Genomic DNA, 15484 nt, shown 5'->3' with positions numbered 1-15484 from the left:
TTACAACAAACACAAAACATACATGGACAAACAAAACCATAAAAAGGCATAAAAAAAAGAGCATCTTCCATTTTATAGCGTGTGTCAACCAGTTACCAACTCGTTGGTGCCCCTTTCATAATCTTAAATTCTCATATCATCTATTCAAAATATACTTGTATACTTATCAATTAACAATTATTAATCATTCATAGCTAATCTATAAAATCATTTATTACAAGAAATTTTAACTTTCAATAGGATTAGTAATACATTTTCATCTATCGATTATATGTGTATATATATAGTAATTAATATCAAATTTCTATTATAAAGTTTCCTAATCCATTACATTACTATATTTTCTCATCCAATCATTAATAAAAACAAGTTACTTATCTTCTTACTCTAATTTCAAATCTCAGTTTAACTCATCTCTGCACATTTCATAATTTTCAATAACTTCCTCCTGCATAAGTAATTTTTAATTTTTCCAATTCTTAAAAGTTACAGTTCTAACCAGTATCAGTTACAATATCAGTTACAGTTCTAACAGGGTTACAGTTCTAACCAGATTCTTCACTACATGTTTCAACAAAAATATCTCTAGTTTAAAATCTATATGTTACTATATTCAACCATATGTAAATGTCTAATCTCTTAAAATATTTAGAATCAAATACAATTTTTAACTATATATCTCAGATTTATACTTTATTCCAGCGCTTGCATAATTTTGAGTTCACCCTTTTCATTCAATATCCCAAAATATCTAGCTGTTTATTCCTTTTTCTATATTATTGGATAAGAGAAAGCAATAATAAATGTCCTTTCAAACATTCTGCTTTTTGAAGCTTCTGTCAGTTCCATCATTGTTGTATTCCCCTCGTTTTTTCTTTAAACATCTGAAGTAGTTTCTTTCAATATTGTTTTACTTCTTCTTTTTGTGCATTCTTTTAGTACGATTTTCCATTATAATCTTGTATAATCTTTTTCTCACCCTCAGTGCCAAGAACAAGTCTGTCCCTCTTCATTTATCAGTTAATTAACCACAATAATTATGTTTAATGTTTCTGATTTCTTGTACTATTTCTTCCTTTTCCATTGATCCCGTTTTATGTTTAATTAAGTCCATTTTAGCTTTAGTATCTTTTTTTCTTTTTTTTTTTTTGCGGGAATTTCTGCAGCTCTTCTTCCAGTTTTTTATAGTCATCCTCAATAGTTTAGAGATCTTTTTCTGCATTGTGTTTCTCGTATAGTTTATTATCTTGATAAACCTTCATTGAGTCAAAGGATTCTTTATCTTTGTTCTTGCCAAAAATAAGAAAAAAAAAAAGCAAGAGGAGAAAAAAAAAAAGAAGAGGAGGGAAAAGACTAAGTCTCTTTAAAAAAAAATCCAACTGAGGGGGGAGTGGAGAGCAAAGCAGAGCTTCTAGCAGAAAGAAGAGCTACTGCCACTAATCAGGGCTCTTGTGACTAGCTCAAACTTTCCATCTTGATATTTTCAAAATCGCTTTCAACTCCACTTTCTTGTTTATAGTTACGGATGGCACCTGTATAAACATGCACATCCCACTATCTTTTTAGAAAGCACAGGGTCCTTGAGCATGCGTCACAATAGAAGAAAAAGAGCACTATGTTGAGCCTCTAGATGGTAGTGTAACTTTCTTTCATTTACTTTCTCTTAACTCCACTTTCCCCATTTCAAAATCAAAAAGTATAAATTTCTTACAACAATAAAGAAATCTTAGTCAAAAAAAGGCTTAAAATAAAAAGTTATTGAGTATTAAAAAGAAAAAGCCAATCCAGTTAAAAATATATTTTTTTTAAGAGAAAAACATCTTGCCAAATCCACTAAAAAGGGAAAGTTGAAAAGAAAAAAAAAATTTTCCCCCTTTTTTTATAAGGCTCGATCTCGCCGCTTAATCCACTTTTCTTCACTTTTAAAAATCTCTTTAAGTTACTTAAGGTGTTCTCTAAGAATAGTTAAATAGTAAAAGTCCATCTCACCCAGTTGACACCCTTCTCTTCCTTCTTCCTTTGGAGCTGCCCCGGCTTTCGCAGCCATTTTGGCTGGCTCTCCTCCGCCGGCTTCAAGAGCTTCTCCCCGGATCAATCTGGGACTTGCGGCGTCCCTGAGATCCGCGGGACGTGCCCTTTGCGATCGCCATCTCTACGGGACGGCTTAGGTCCATCGGGACCGTCCGGGGGAGGAGATAACTTGAATCCTTCTTATAATACAGATTAGTCTAGAGGCTCAAAGGTAATTTTAACCAATGATTTTAATCCAGCATTTAAACAATGATTTAAATCCATCATCTAAGCATTTAAACAGTTTCAATTCAACATTTTTGAGGTATTCAAGGAGAAATATAGTCCCAAATATTTCATATCCAAAGAAAGTGTAAAACCCACCTACTGATAGTTAACTGAGGTTATTTATGATCCTAATGGAAGCAAATTATATTTTTTCCAATTAATTGTATACCCTATATATAAGCTGCGCTGTTGCACAACTTCATTTTTTAGTCCCTATGCTGTATTTGTCTTTTTGCGTAAGGAAGAGAAATACAAGTCAAAATAGATAAGGAATTGGTGAGAGAACACCTATTTGCTTTGAATGAATTTAAATCCCTAGGACTGGGTAGATTGCATCCCAGGGTGCTAAAGTAATTGATGGATGTGATCTCAGAACCATTGGCTATAATCTTTGAGAACTGCACTCCAGTGGTTCGGGCCTGGTTCCGTGGGATGGGGTGAGCTCCCATCACTCGTCCCAGCTTCTGCCCACCTAGCAGTTCGAAAGCAATTCCATCTGTGAGTAGATAAATGGGGACTCCCATCTCGGTGGGAGGAACTGGCGATGCTGCGCAGGGAGCAAAATACCGGGGCTGGACCGGACTCTGAATGCAACTGTTGAGAGCAATGATTGACGTGAGCGGTGAGGAAAGATCTACAGAGGAAAAAGCCTGGATGTGCTGTGACTCCCTAGCAACCACTGCTGGTCACATAGTGTAATATATCACTGTAGTTATTGTTAAGAATTGTTAGTCACTGTTAAGAAATATATTAGAATTGTATACTTTGTGAGCTGCCCAGAGTTCCCCATTGGGGGAGATGGGTGGAGAATAAATCAAATGTGTAATAATAATAATCATAATCATAATAATTGTTGTTGTTGTTGTTGTTATTATTATTATTATTATTATTCACAGAAGTAGAATTGGAAGAACTGCAAAGGTCTACCCAGGGCAAAGAAACCAAAGCCTTGCCAGAAGTAGCTCAAACTATAGAGGCAAACCAGGGCAAGTCAGCAGTAGAGGAAGCCAGCATAGTTATTGAATCATTTTCATTCCCAAACCAGGCACCCTCTCCTCTGCCTTCTTCTCAGAAAGAACAAAGCCCCCTAACTAAAAAAATAAGACGAATTGAAAAAAAGAATAACTGAGCATCTAGAACAGCACACATATGCGTGCACGCACACACACACACACACACAAAACAAGGTTGCCTGCATTGAAGCTTGTTACAAAGAAACAACTAGCACAAGTATTAAAAGATGCCAATACTGTAATATCAAATATAAGTCCCTGCCCACTGCAAGAAACAAGCCAACTAATGTACAGCATGGCTGCAGTTATGACTGAATACCTTGGATGGAAAATCAACCAACAAGAAAAAAAGCCAAACAGTGCACCACCAAAATGGAAGATCAGGTTAGAAAATAAGATCAGCATGCTAAAATCAGACGCAAGCAAGCTAGAACAGATGAAAGAAAAGAAGCTGAAGAACAAGACGACCAAAGAATACCTGATCAAGAAATATCACCTAGAAACAAGGAAGATCAAAGGAGCACTGGAAATAATAAAGCAGCAAATAGCCAAAAAGATCAGCAGATACAAAGCTCAAATTGCACACTATAGGCAGAAACTCCAATTTCAGTTGAATCAGAAATGTTTCTACCAATCCATCAATGGAGAGACTGCAATGAACCAGTCAACACCTGACAAAGAAGAAACAGTGCAGTTCTGGGTGCAGCTATGGAACAACCCAAAGAAATACAACAAGAATGCAGCTGGGATAAAGGAGGCACATAAGAATAAAAGAGAAGCTGAAATGAAAGAATTTGTAATAACAGCAGAAATGGTGGAGAAAAGGGCAAGGAAGATCAAGAATTGGTCAGCACCAGGTGAAGATGAACTGCATGGTTTTTGGCTGAAACATCTGACTGGTCTGCACCGACTCATTGCCAAGCAGTTTAACAACATACTGCAAGGAGCTGAAATTGAAGATTGGTTAACATCTGGCAAAAACTAGCTGATAATGAAAGATCCAGCAAAAGGGGCAGCACCAGGCAACTACAGGCCAATTACCTGCCTGCCAACAACTTTTAAATTGTAGTCCAACAGCACCTAGTTGAAAGCAAGCTCTTTCCGTCTGAGCAGAAAGGAAACTACCCAAACAGCAGAGGAACAAAAGATCAGGTCCTAATTGACAAGATGATTTTGAAAAACTGCAAGAGAAGGAAGACCAACTTGAATGCTTGGATTGAGTACAAGAAGGCATTTGACTCCCTGCCACATGACTGGATAATCAAGTGCCTACAAATAACAGGAGTCAGTAGAAACATCAGAAACTTTGTGCAAAGATCAATGGTACAATGGAAGACACAGTTGCTGGTCAGTGGTGATAGCCTGGGAGAGGTTAATGTCAAGAGAGAAATCTTTCACAGAGATTCACTGTCACCACTACTGTTTGTCATTGCATTGATTCCTCTGTCAACAATACTGAACAAATGAGGTCATGGCTATCAAACATCAGAATCATCTGCCAGACTATCCCACTTCCTTTACATGGACAATCTAAAGCTGTATGGAAAAACACCATCTGAAATAGTATCACTGCTCAACACTGTCTGAAACTACAGCCATGACATTGCAATGGAGTTTGGACTAGACAAATGTGCCACCCTTACCATCAACAGGGAAAAATAGTGAAGACTGAAGGAATCAAGATGTCCTATGGAAATAACATCAAGAGTCTGGATGAAGAAGACCACTACAAATACATGGGCATCCTTCAAGTTGACAACTTCAAGCACACTGAAGTCAAGAAGAAGGTTAGTAGTGTCTACATCATGACCGAGTGAAGAACTTCTTAAAATCCAAACTCAGTGGAAGAAATACCATCAAGACAATTAACACTTGGGCAATTCCAGTCATTAGATACACAGTTGGAATAGTGGAGTGGACTGAAGCAGAACTAGAAGCCCTGGATAGGAAGACCAGAAAAATAATGACAATGAATCATGCCCTTCATCCATCCAGTGAGGTTGACAGACTCTGCTTACCAAGGGGCATAGGTGAGCATGGAATGTTGCAAGTACACCAGAGAGTTGAAGAAGAAAAAAGGGCATTAGAAGAATATCTGAAGGACAGTGAAGAAGATGCATTGAAGCTAGTACACCATGAAGGCTTATTGAAGAGATCAAACTGGCCTACAAGAAAAACCAAATAAAGAATAGAAAAGACACATGGCAAAGCAAAGTATTAAATGGGCAGTAGGCAAAAAAACTAGCAGGCAAAGCAGATAATAAGAAGACCTGACAATGGCTAAGAGCAGGATGGTTGAAGAAAGAGATGGGCTAATTCTGGCTGCACAAGACCAAGCCTTAAAGACAAATGCATACAAAGTCAGAATTGATAAGATAGCAACAGACAGCAAATGCCCCCACTGCAAAGAAGCTGAAGAAACAGTGGACCACCTAGTCAGCTGCTGCAAGAAGATCGCACAGACTGAGTACAAACAATGGCATTACAAAGTAGCAACAATGATGCATTGGAATATCTGCAAGAAATACCATTTGCTTGCAAGCAAGAACTGGTGGGACCACAAAACAGACAAAGTAATAGAAAACGAAGAAGCTAAAGTGCTCTGGGATTTTAGAATTCAAACAGACAAGCACGTGCCACACAACACCCCAGACTTAACAATTGTTGATAAGAAAAACAAAAAAGTCTGGATAGTGGATATTGTAATATCTGGAGATAGCAGAATAGAAGAGAAAGTACTGAAGAAAATCACAAAATACAAATACCTACAAATAGAAATAGAATGACTGACAAAAGAAAGCAAAGACAGTACCAATAGTAATAGGCGCCTTGGGTGCAATCCCCAAACATCTGGAGTACCACTTGAAGACCATCAGCATTGACAAAATCACCACCAGTCAGTTGCAAAAGGCAGCTTGACTTGGAACAGCTTACATCCTGTGACAATACCTTTAGCACCATCAATCAACATCTGCCTATCCCAGGTCCTTGGGAAGCACTCGATAGGCGGATAAAAATGCCAAATCCAGTCTAAACATCTGGCTGACTGTGCAACCAACAATAATAATTCTATACTATTGAACTTAAAATTTCTAAGGGCTTTCCTCAATTTCATAGATTGAATTGTCTCTATAATGTCTTGTAATCACAGTGGTTGTACCAAATTCCTTTAATATACTTGAGTATCTGTTCCATTTCAATAGCTCCAAAATAATTTACCATTTGTTGTTCAGTTGAAAAAGCATCACATTTATATAACTGACTATAAAAGTAAAAGAATTGGTGCATAACAGATTATGTGTCCATGTATAACTGATTATCTTTAGCCTGGATGCCAGAAATTACATTTAGTTGTGTTTGTTGTTTCAATCTTAGGCTATAACCTTCCAGCTTTCTTATCCAATTTGCAATATTTTTGCTTAGTATATTCCAGAAGCTACCCCATTTGTTCAGCATGTACTTTTCCTAGTTTAACTTTGGCTGATCTAAATGCTTTAGCTATTGTTCCAGAATGCAAGGCATGGAATATGTTAGGGGGAAAAAAATCATACTAATAAGAGCAGTTTGACAGTGGAACCAATAACCCAGATAAGTGGTGGACTCCCCTTGCTGCATATGTTCAAGTGGAGGCTAATCAGCCATTTGTCTGCAGTGCTTTAATTATAATTCCTGTACTGGACAGGAACATGGTAGCCTAAATGGCTCAATTCTATTGTTTGATGATTCTATCAAAATTTTCTTTGGATGATGTAAACAAAACTCCATTCATTAAGCCCTCTTGAAGTTCTTTTCAGAAGCAAGCAAATGAGAGAAATTCAGTGTTGGTTGAAAACAGTAGTTGGGCTTGTGTATGAAAGTAGGATTTCATAGGCTGGTGATTGTTGCATGCTATACTTTACTACATTTGAATTCATTAACAATTTAGGGGATGCTGCTATTATAAATGCCAGCAATTTACTAAGTGCCAAAGTTCTTGGAAGGAATTTCGATAGAGGGTTTTAGAACTTGGCATATGTAATTGCTGCTGGCAGCCTTTTGGCTTTCCAAGAACACATCCAGCAAAGGAAGGTAGGGGGCAATTAGGTCTAAGGCTCCCTGCTATCTGGATAAGAAGTAGAGAGTAAGGGGGAAGAGCCTAAATTCATCCTGGAGCGAAAGTACATAAAAGTACTTTTATGAGAAAAGATCTGGGAAGGGTTGGAGTTATCAGGGTTGTGAAAGATGTGCTTGTGGTTTCCAGTTAGAGATTGGCATTATTTTATTCTATTTTGCTGGCTGCCTGAGTAGCATTAGATAGATGACCTATGCCAACTTAAGAGGGTGTAGGGTAGGAACTGTAGCTAAAGGTTGAACAAAAGGGGTGAGGGTGGGACTATGATAGTGATATTGATAGGGTTCTGCAGAAGAGGAATGATAGTAGTCCTTGGGGTGACCATTACAAGAAAAGGGGATGTACAATTCAATGATAGACTCTTTTAGTTCCAATCATCTTCCTTAGCCCTGGGCACTGTATTGTTGGACACTTAAGCTTAAGGCTGCTGTTGTTAAATGCCAGGTCTGTTTATAGGGCACACTTGTCTTTAATTTTACTCTGGAAAAGAGAGCAGACCTGATATATATCACCAAAATGTAGCTGGGTGAAAAGGGGGATGCTCCCTTCTCCAAGATCTATCCTCCAGATTTTTAGCTGGAACACTATGTGCACCAAGGGCAAGATAATAATATGCCATGACAATTTTAGAGTTACTACTTTAGAGGTAACTGGATATGAGTGTCTATACCTGAAGTTCTTCAGGGACAAATTAAGGATTCTACAGGAGCAGAACAGGAAATGCTATGGAGGTCCTTACTCATTGTTTGAAGACTGAAAAGGTCTAGATGGCACAAAACATGTAGAGGTTGAATCCTAACAAGATGGAGTGATTGTTTAGTCAGGACCTACATCATGGTTCTGTGCCAGTGGCTTCCCTGAAGGTTCTGGAGGAGGGGTCACACTTTCCCCAAAATATCAGATCTGCAAATTGGGATTCACCTAGATCAGCAGATGGAAACTGGACCAGGGATCCCTTTGTCTAGCTTTGGCTGATGCACCAATTATGATTCTTTGTGTAACAGGAGGTTATGGCAATAGTCACTCATGTCCTCATTACTTACAGATTGAATTACTGCTATGCACTCTACCTGGGACTGTCCTTGAAAACTACTCAGAAACTGCAATTAGTGCAGAATGCAACAGTCCATATATTGATGGGTACAAACTGTTTCAGCAATCTAACATGCTGCATGGCTTCCAGTAGGTTTCCCAATACAATTCAAGGTGCTGGTTTTAACCTATAAAGTTTTACAGGGTAAGTGCCCAGAAGACCAATGGGATATAATGAGATATAAGGGAAAAAGTTACTATGTTAGGTAATATGAATGGTTTGATGGAAACGAGACAAGAGAGTATGGAAAAAGTGATTGAAACCCAAGAAAGAAGAATGATCACTGGTGAATTCATCTGCTTAGAAAAAGATCTGTTTGACTATATGGCTTAAGCATAAATTCTGTTCATGCAGGCAAATGGCAAAGGAAGAATTCTAAAAGCATGATTAATTTGGATGTTTATGATGAAAGACTGAAAGAATTAGTGAAAGATACAAGAGTGGTGATAGGTTCTGGAGAAAATCCATTTTGATTAGTATCAGGAGTGGATTTTGTGGAATAAATAGAGGTGTAAGAAAAGTAGAATGAAAGTAGGAAGAGAAAGTCTCAATTCTGTATGAAAAAGCATTAGAACATGGTTTAATCTCCCAACAGAATGAATGGGGAGTGCACGTAGGGAAGATGATATGGATAACAATTTAACAGCTGCCTTGCAATCTGTTGTGTATTCTTATATAGATACATTTCATAAATTCTGTTTCAGGTTTAGCAGCATCCTCCCAAGCATAAAAAGGGTAAGAAATAATGAGTGAATGAAATTAAATCAAAAAGATGAGAGGGGAAAAGAGGCAATGAACAAAATCTAATTTACACCAACACTGTTCACACTACTTCCCCATACTTTTCTATCCTTTCAAATAACCCATGCTTCTGCCACATCTATACACTGACTCATACTCTGGTTTTGTTCTTTAAATTTAGCAACTCTTTTTTTTTTAGGATCTTATCAGCCCTATCCACCCATGACTGTCTTGGACTTCCCTTTTCTTTCAGTCTATTCAGTCTTCGTGTATTTGTTTTGTTTTGTGATCCTTATTCATTCTCTCTACATGACCAAACGATCTCAGCATACTACTTTAGTCCTGGTTAAGCACTTGTTAATTTATTCCATATTCATTCAACATTCATTAATTCTTCACCCTATTTCTTCCTTTTACCACATGGATTTCTTAAGTAGCCCATTCCATTGCATTCAACTTATTTTTATGTTTCTCCTGACATACCCAACTTTCACTTCCACGTGATAAAGTGGGGAGAAGCATGCTCTTATACATAGCCATTTTATTTCTTTTGAGAAACATTTATTCCTTGCAACAAACTACATATGACTCACTGCCTTTCTAGCATCATCTGCGCATTGTAAAATTTCTCCATTTTCCTGTGTTCAGTAAACAATGTACCATGATAGACAAATTGCTTTAATTTTTCACCATTTAAATATAACTTGGAATTGAGTGCTGCACTTCTGAAATTTTGCTCATTGTCACTTGTTGTGAGCTTTTGATTAGAATTCTGCCAAATACCTTTGTGGGCACCCTTAACAAATTAATCTTCCTATAATGTTTGAAATTATTTTTGCTACCTTTCCCTTTCTTGAAAAGTAAAGTACAACAAAATTCTTCCAGTTGTCAGGTGCAGATTTATTATTTTTTTTAAAAAAATTAACAAAACATAACAATTCAATAGTATATTGTCAAACAGTATATTGTCTAACATATATATGTAGCATAGCCCCAGATGGTAAAGAGAGTAAGGAAGATAGCCTTGGCAGAAATATTTAAGAACCGTTACCTATGCAAAAGGGGCTGAAACATTTTTTAAGTCCAGAGCAAAGTGGTAATATTTGGAAGTGGCTCAGACATATACTGTCCTGATTCAATGGAATATAAAAACAAGGAGGAGGTACAGCACAATCAGACTTGCAAGGTTCTGTTATTATAGCCAATCTCAATAAAAGTAGTTATAGTCTTCCTGTGGAGTTGATTTCCTGGTCTGGTCTACCTAGTGGGGCAGACAGACAAGCCCCAAAGAAGATGAAACTAATTTTAACCAAATAAGATAATTAAGGGTGGAATGTGGAACCTGGGTTATGGCCTTTAAGAATTTAGATGGAATAACATCTAAGCTGAAGCAACTCTATAGATAGCATTGAATCCAAAACTTTAGCCTTGAATAGTTCAATGGTTGCTGGTACATAGTTGTTGCCATACTGACTTGCGTGTCTAATAATTGCAAAGGATGCTTTTTGGGTTCTTATAAGAAGCTACCTTGCTTGATTGGTCCAGTGAATAGAAGATTGAAAATGAATATGTAAATACTTAAAAGTTGTGACCTGCTCAATAGATCTTCCATTGATCTTCCAACTAATCAAGAACCTGAAGCACTCTCTGGAAAATATTAAAACCTTTGCTTTAGAGTAATTAATCTTAAGATGTTCCTAAGACAGTAAGAAGGTAATGCTTTTCTGCTAGGGAAGCCCCCCTTTGACTCTTCACCATTTTCTCCTTCCTGGGGCCAGGAAATGGTGACTGCACACTTGAACTCTCTAGCACACTTACAACGTTTCTCTCCAGCCAAACTTCCAAAAGTCTCTCCAAACGCATATTCTCCAACACTTGGTGCAACAATTAGTGTAAAGAAATGTTAAGATAATGGGTAAGACTCCCTGTGTTAGTTTTTCTTTTCCTTTATGCTGTATTTTTTGTTTCTTTGTTAAGCTAGTAAGTCAAACTAGTAATTTCCATTGCAATATGTTTTCATGCTGTATTTAATTGATTACCAGCCAAATATGCTTTCACTTCCTGAAGTTCTACTTTTACTCTAGTTTTGTTCACTTCTTTGTCTGCTGTGTTCATTTTCCCCAGGTTCTTCTCTTGATTGTTTCAAATGTTTGACTACCCCATACTGAGAACCTTTCATTACCCTTGTATCTTTTATCAATTTTATCAAATTTTAATTGTAAGCAATCAAATTAATAAAGCTTTTAGATTTACATTCCTTCTGTTGACATATGTGTGCATGAATAGTCATGCTTAAACCATGTGTTTGAAACAAGAAGATACTTCCAAACTATCACCATTCTCATTCATTCTTAGTGGTAATCATGGCACATAAGCACATTTTACACTAATGGTAAAGGCATAGTGCCAGTCAGTTTTTGGCAGGGCTAATATGTCACAAGCATGACCGAAGTCCAGTTTTATCCTGCACATGTTCACACTATTCTCTGCAACCTAGGCCTCTAATCTAAAGACTACCTTGCAATCCAACATACAGTTGCCCTTATCCCACCAACTGGGAAGTACATATTCAGAATATAGCCTCTTTATCTTGTGATCATGCATATATACATTTTAATGTGAGAATTTGCATTATCAGTTTAGAAGAGTAAAATGGCAAGTTTTGTTTGGACAGTTTTCTTCCCTTTACAGTTTAGTGAATATCTGAAGGTAGTATGTGAGATCATATGGAGACTAGATGTAGCATTATTGACTCGGTGATGTCACTCAGCTTCTGTTCATGCAACTGTCAACTCTAGACAGGCCATTGCAGCCAAAAGCAAGTCTCCTTTAACCAATTTTATTAAAAGGATTAGTTACAGAAATCTCAATAACTGTATTGTTTTCATTTTCAGAAGCCATTTTATGTCCTAGCCTGCTAAAGTGGAAGCTTTCTCAGTATCTTAACCATGACATCTGTGTGAACTGGCAAATAGTCTGTTCTTTTAACTGATAAGAGAGGAAAGTCCATGTGTCCAGAAAGGGAATCTCTCTCAGGCTCTGAACATACCATTACATTATTATTAAGATGTCCTTAATGTTTTTCTATAATTAGTGATTAAATACGTCTAAGCTGTTGATACAAAGATTCTCATTTTTCAAGCAATTTATTTTTATTGATTGCAAGATTCACAGCTTTGGTTAACTATATCTCTTGGTATTCTTGAATTGCCATTTTTGGAATTTGCCTGATAGTGCTTTCAATCTACTCTGATAAATCATGGAAGACATTCTTTCTGTTAGGAATTATAGTTGCTTAGTCTAAATCTAACTTTATAGTCAAGAAACTAGACTTTCCCTGGTTATACCTGTTCCTTTTTATCAGTTGGACACCAACCAAAAACTCTACATGAAAAGCAGTGGCTTTTCTCTTAATCACTATACTGCAGCAATGTTTAACACTTGGGTTAATTTCCTAAGTTTTATATTGGATGTAACACACACACGCACACAACCCCCCCCCCCTTTATTAGTTGTATGTGAGGGTAGACTTAGGGAAAAAAAAACTTATCAGGCTGTATAGACTTTACAATTCGTAGTGAGTTTTATATATAAACAGGCACATGAAAAAAAAAGGGAAGTAAGCTGAGGGAAGAAACACTTAACTATTAGTCCCAGCTCATGGAAAACACAAACCTAATAAGCTTGCCACTAACAACTAACTAAATAAATAAATATGCACATTCTGCCTATATACTACTAAAATTCTTGTGTCTGTAACCTTCAACTGGGCAAAGTGGTGCATCATCAGGCAACAATTTTTGAACCAAGGTCTCTCAGATGGGATACCTTATAGAATGCGCCCAAAATCCTGGACCCATTACTCCTGTGGGATTGAAATTTGGGAAATCTGTGGCCACTTCAGCACTGCTGCACCACTGCAGTCAGCCCAGGTCACATGATTGTCATGGGCGTATCCCCAACCTCTTTCCCGTGTCCCTCTGTCCCCTAAGCCAAATCAGCTGGCAGCAAAGCCTGACTGGTGAGTGGTGATTGGCTGCTTTGGAAACAAGGCAGAAATTTTAAATCTCTTAATAGCGGTGAATGTTGAGGGAAGGATGAGGGAGTAACTGAGATGCCTGGTGGCGAGGTAGGACTGGCTGGAGGGTGCAGTAGTCAATGGGTGAGTCCTCTTCCTCCCTCGAGGAGGAGGAAGAGGCGGCGGCTTCACCAGGGCTCTCCTGAGGGTTGTGAGGGGAGGGCAAATGGTGCAAGCCTATATTATATGAAGCAAGCAAGCAAGATTTCTGACGCTCCCTGCCAGGTTCCCACAAGCAGTCAATGGGAAAGCTGGCAGCAAGTCACAAGTCGCTCACACTCCCACTGCTTTTTTGCCCTTGGTCATTCTGTTTCTCTGTTTAGGTAAGGAAATATCTCTGACATGATGACCCAATGGGTCATGGGTTGTCTGGTTATAATTAAATCTTTTACCAGCAATCTGTCCTCCAAATTGTTAACTCTTTTCTATTCAGAACCTTTCTCCCCTCTTCTTGTGCCAAGGGGAAAGAAGTTAATTCCTTAATAACTATAAATAAAGGAGGACAAGAGTTTCTTTTGTACCGTATGGCAGAGCCCAATATTCCTGAGAGAAGAGTTTTACTCCTATTGTTATTGATCAAGAAATTCTTCAGTTTACTCTGTGATACAAAATATGTAAGTTTATTACATTTTAAAAAAAGAACAGTAAAAACTAACAAAAACTAACATTAAGAAAAGAATAAGAAAAAAAGAAGGAATTGGAAAAAGAGAAAATAGTAAAGATGAAAGGTGCAGAAAAGAAAAGAAAAGAAAAGAAAAGAAAAGAAAAAGAGAAAAACAACAAAAGAAAAAAAAATTGACTTACCACCCAACCCACAACAGATATAAGTAAAAATATACATCAAACTCTTGTTTTAAATTAAACAACATAACTTCTATTATTTCTATTAATCCATATTATTTCTAATAATCAAACCCATAAAACATAATTTTTTTTAGACAAAAGTCTAAAAAAAGATGTCCAGTTAGCACTAAAATTACACATCTTATCTTGAATCAAAGCTGCCAATTTCGCCATCTCAACCAATTCCATCGACTTCACCTGCCATTCTTCCACTGTAGATAATGTCCTATCTTTCCACCTCTGTGCTTTTAAAAACTTTGCTGCTGTTATATATAAAAATAAAGTTATAGATAGTCATATCTTTTCACCTTTATACCTATAAAAACCTTACTAATGTTATCATATATAACAAAAATTCCATAAATTTAATAACATAAATATGTATGTTCATGTACATATAATATACTGTATATTTTAGTAAACTTTATACACAGATCCTTAAAGCATCGTCATTCAATCCTGGTCACAAAAAAATCCCATTAATAATTACCAAAAGCCTCAGCATATATGTTAACCATAGTCCAATAAGTTCACTTTGTAAACTTTCTATTTACTTTTGAAAATCTTAAACTTTAATCCTTTCAAATAATGTACCACAAGTTGATTCCCCATCATCTCCTTGTCTGCTCCCAAAAATATCCCCAATAATTTCTCTTTGTCTTTTCCCAGAAAGAGCCTCATCTATTTAACACATTCCTTTCGCAAATCTGAGATAAGAAATCTTTCCAAGTCACTCTTCTCCATTATTTGTATGTCCCCTTTAAACATTGTAACATCAATTGATTCCACTTGTAATTCCATTCTGGCATCTTTTTGCATATCACTGTTATCTTTTGGCTGTCTTAAAACCATGTTTGAATCCACAGCTTCTTTATTCATACTACCTTCATAGTCCAACATTTTTCTGAACTCCAATTCCATATTGGAGTCAATCTCCACCTCTGTTTCAGAGTTAACCATCTTATCCACTCTTTCCTCTTATCTTTTTTTCAAGGGAATTGAATTTAGCTTCTAGCTCATCAAACATTGACTGGAATAAACTTAAAGGAGTTATTTTATCTTCTAACAACTGCTCCAAAGGATCTCTTCTAGCCATTTTTTTTGCCCAAAGCAAACCTTGCCTTTTTATTTTTTTTTTCCTGTTTACACAAGTAAAACAGATAGCCAGTATAGCCAGATAGAATTAATTACAAGCAAAAGTAAACAGAGTTCACGCCCTCTAGTGTCCTTCAACATGTAACTGTAGGCACGCTTCAAAGAAAAACATACAGGGATCAAGTTGCAGTCTTCCCATTGTTTTAGAAACC

At 36.9% G+C, this 15484-nt stretch overlaps 1 protein-coding gene across 5 annotated transcripts in view; it reads left to right on the top strand.

Moving 5' to 3' along the window:
• The window catches only part of ANKS1B (ankyrin repeat and sterile alpha motif domain containing 1B), a 312127-nt gene that overhangs the window by 12841 nt on the left and 283802 nt on the right, over positions 1–15484 (top strand). The gene's annotated exons all lie outside the window — the stretch shown is intronic.

This window comes from Python bivittatus, unplaced genomic scaffold, assembly GCF_059951505.1.
Source record: "Python bivittatus isolate LINGU-HERP-01145 unplaced genomic scaffold, Pbiv_v1 ctg000330_np1212, whole genome shotgun sequence".
Lineage (NCBI taxonomy): Eukaryota > Metazoa > Chordata > Lepidosauria > Squamata > Pythonidae > Python > Python bivittatus.
Note: the sequence above shows the minus strand (reverse complement) of the source record. Positions and strands in the feature narration are given on the sequence as shown.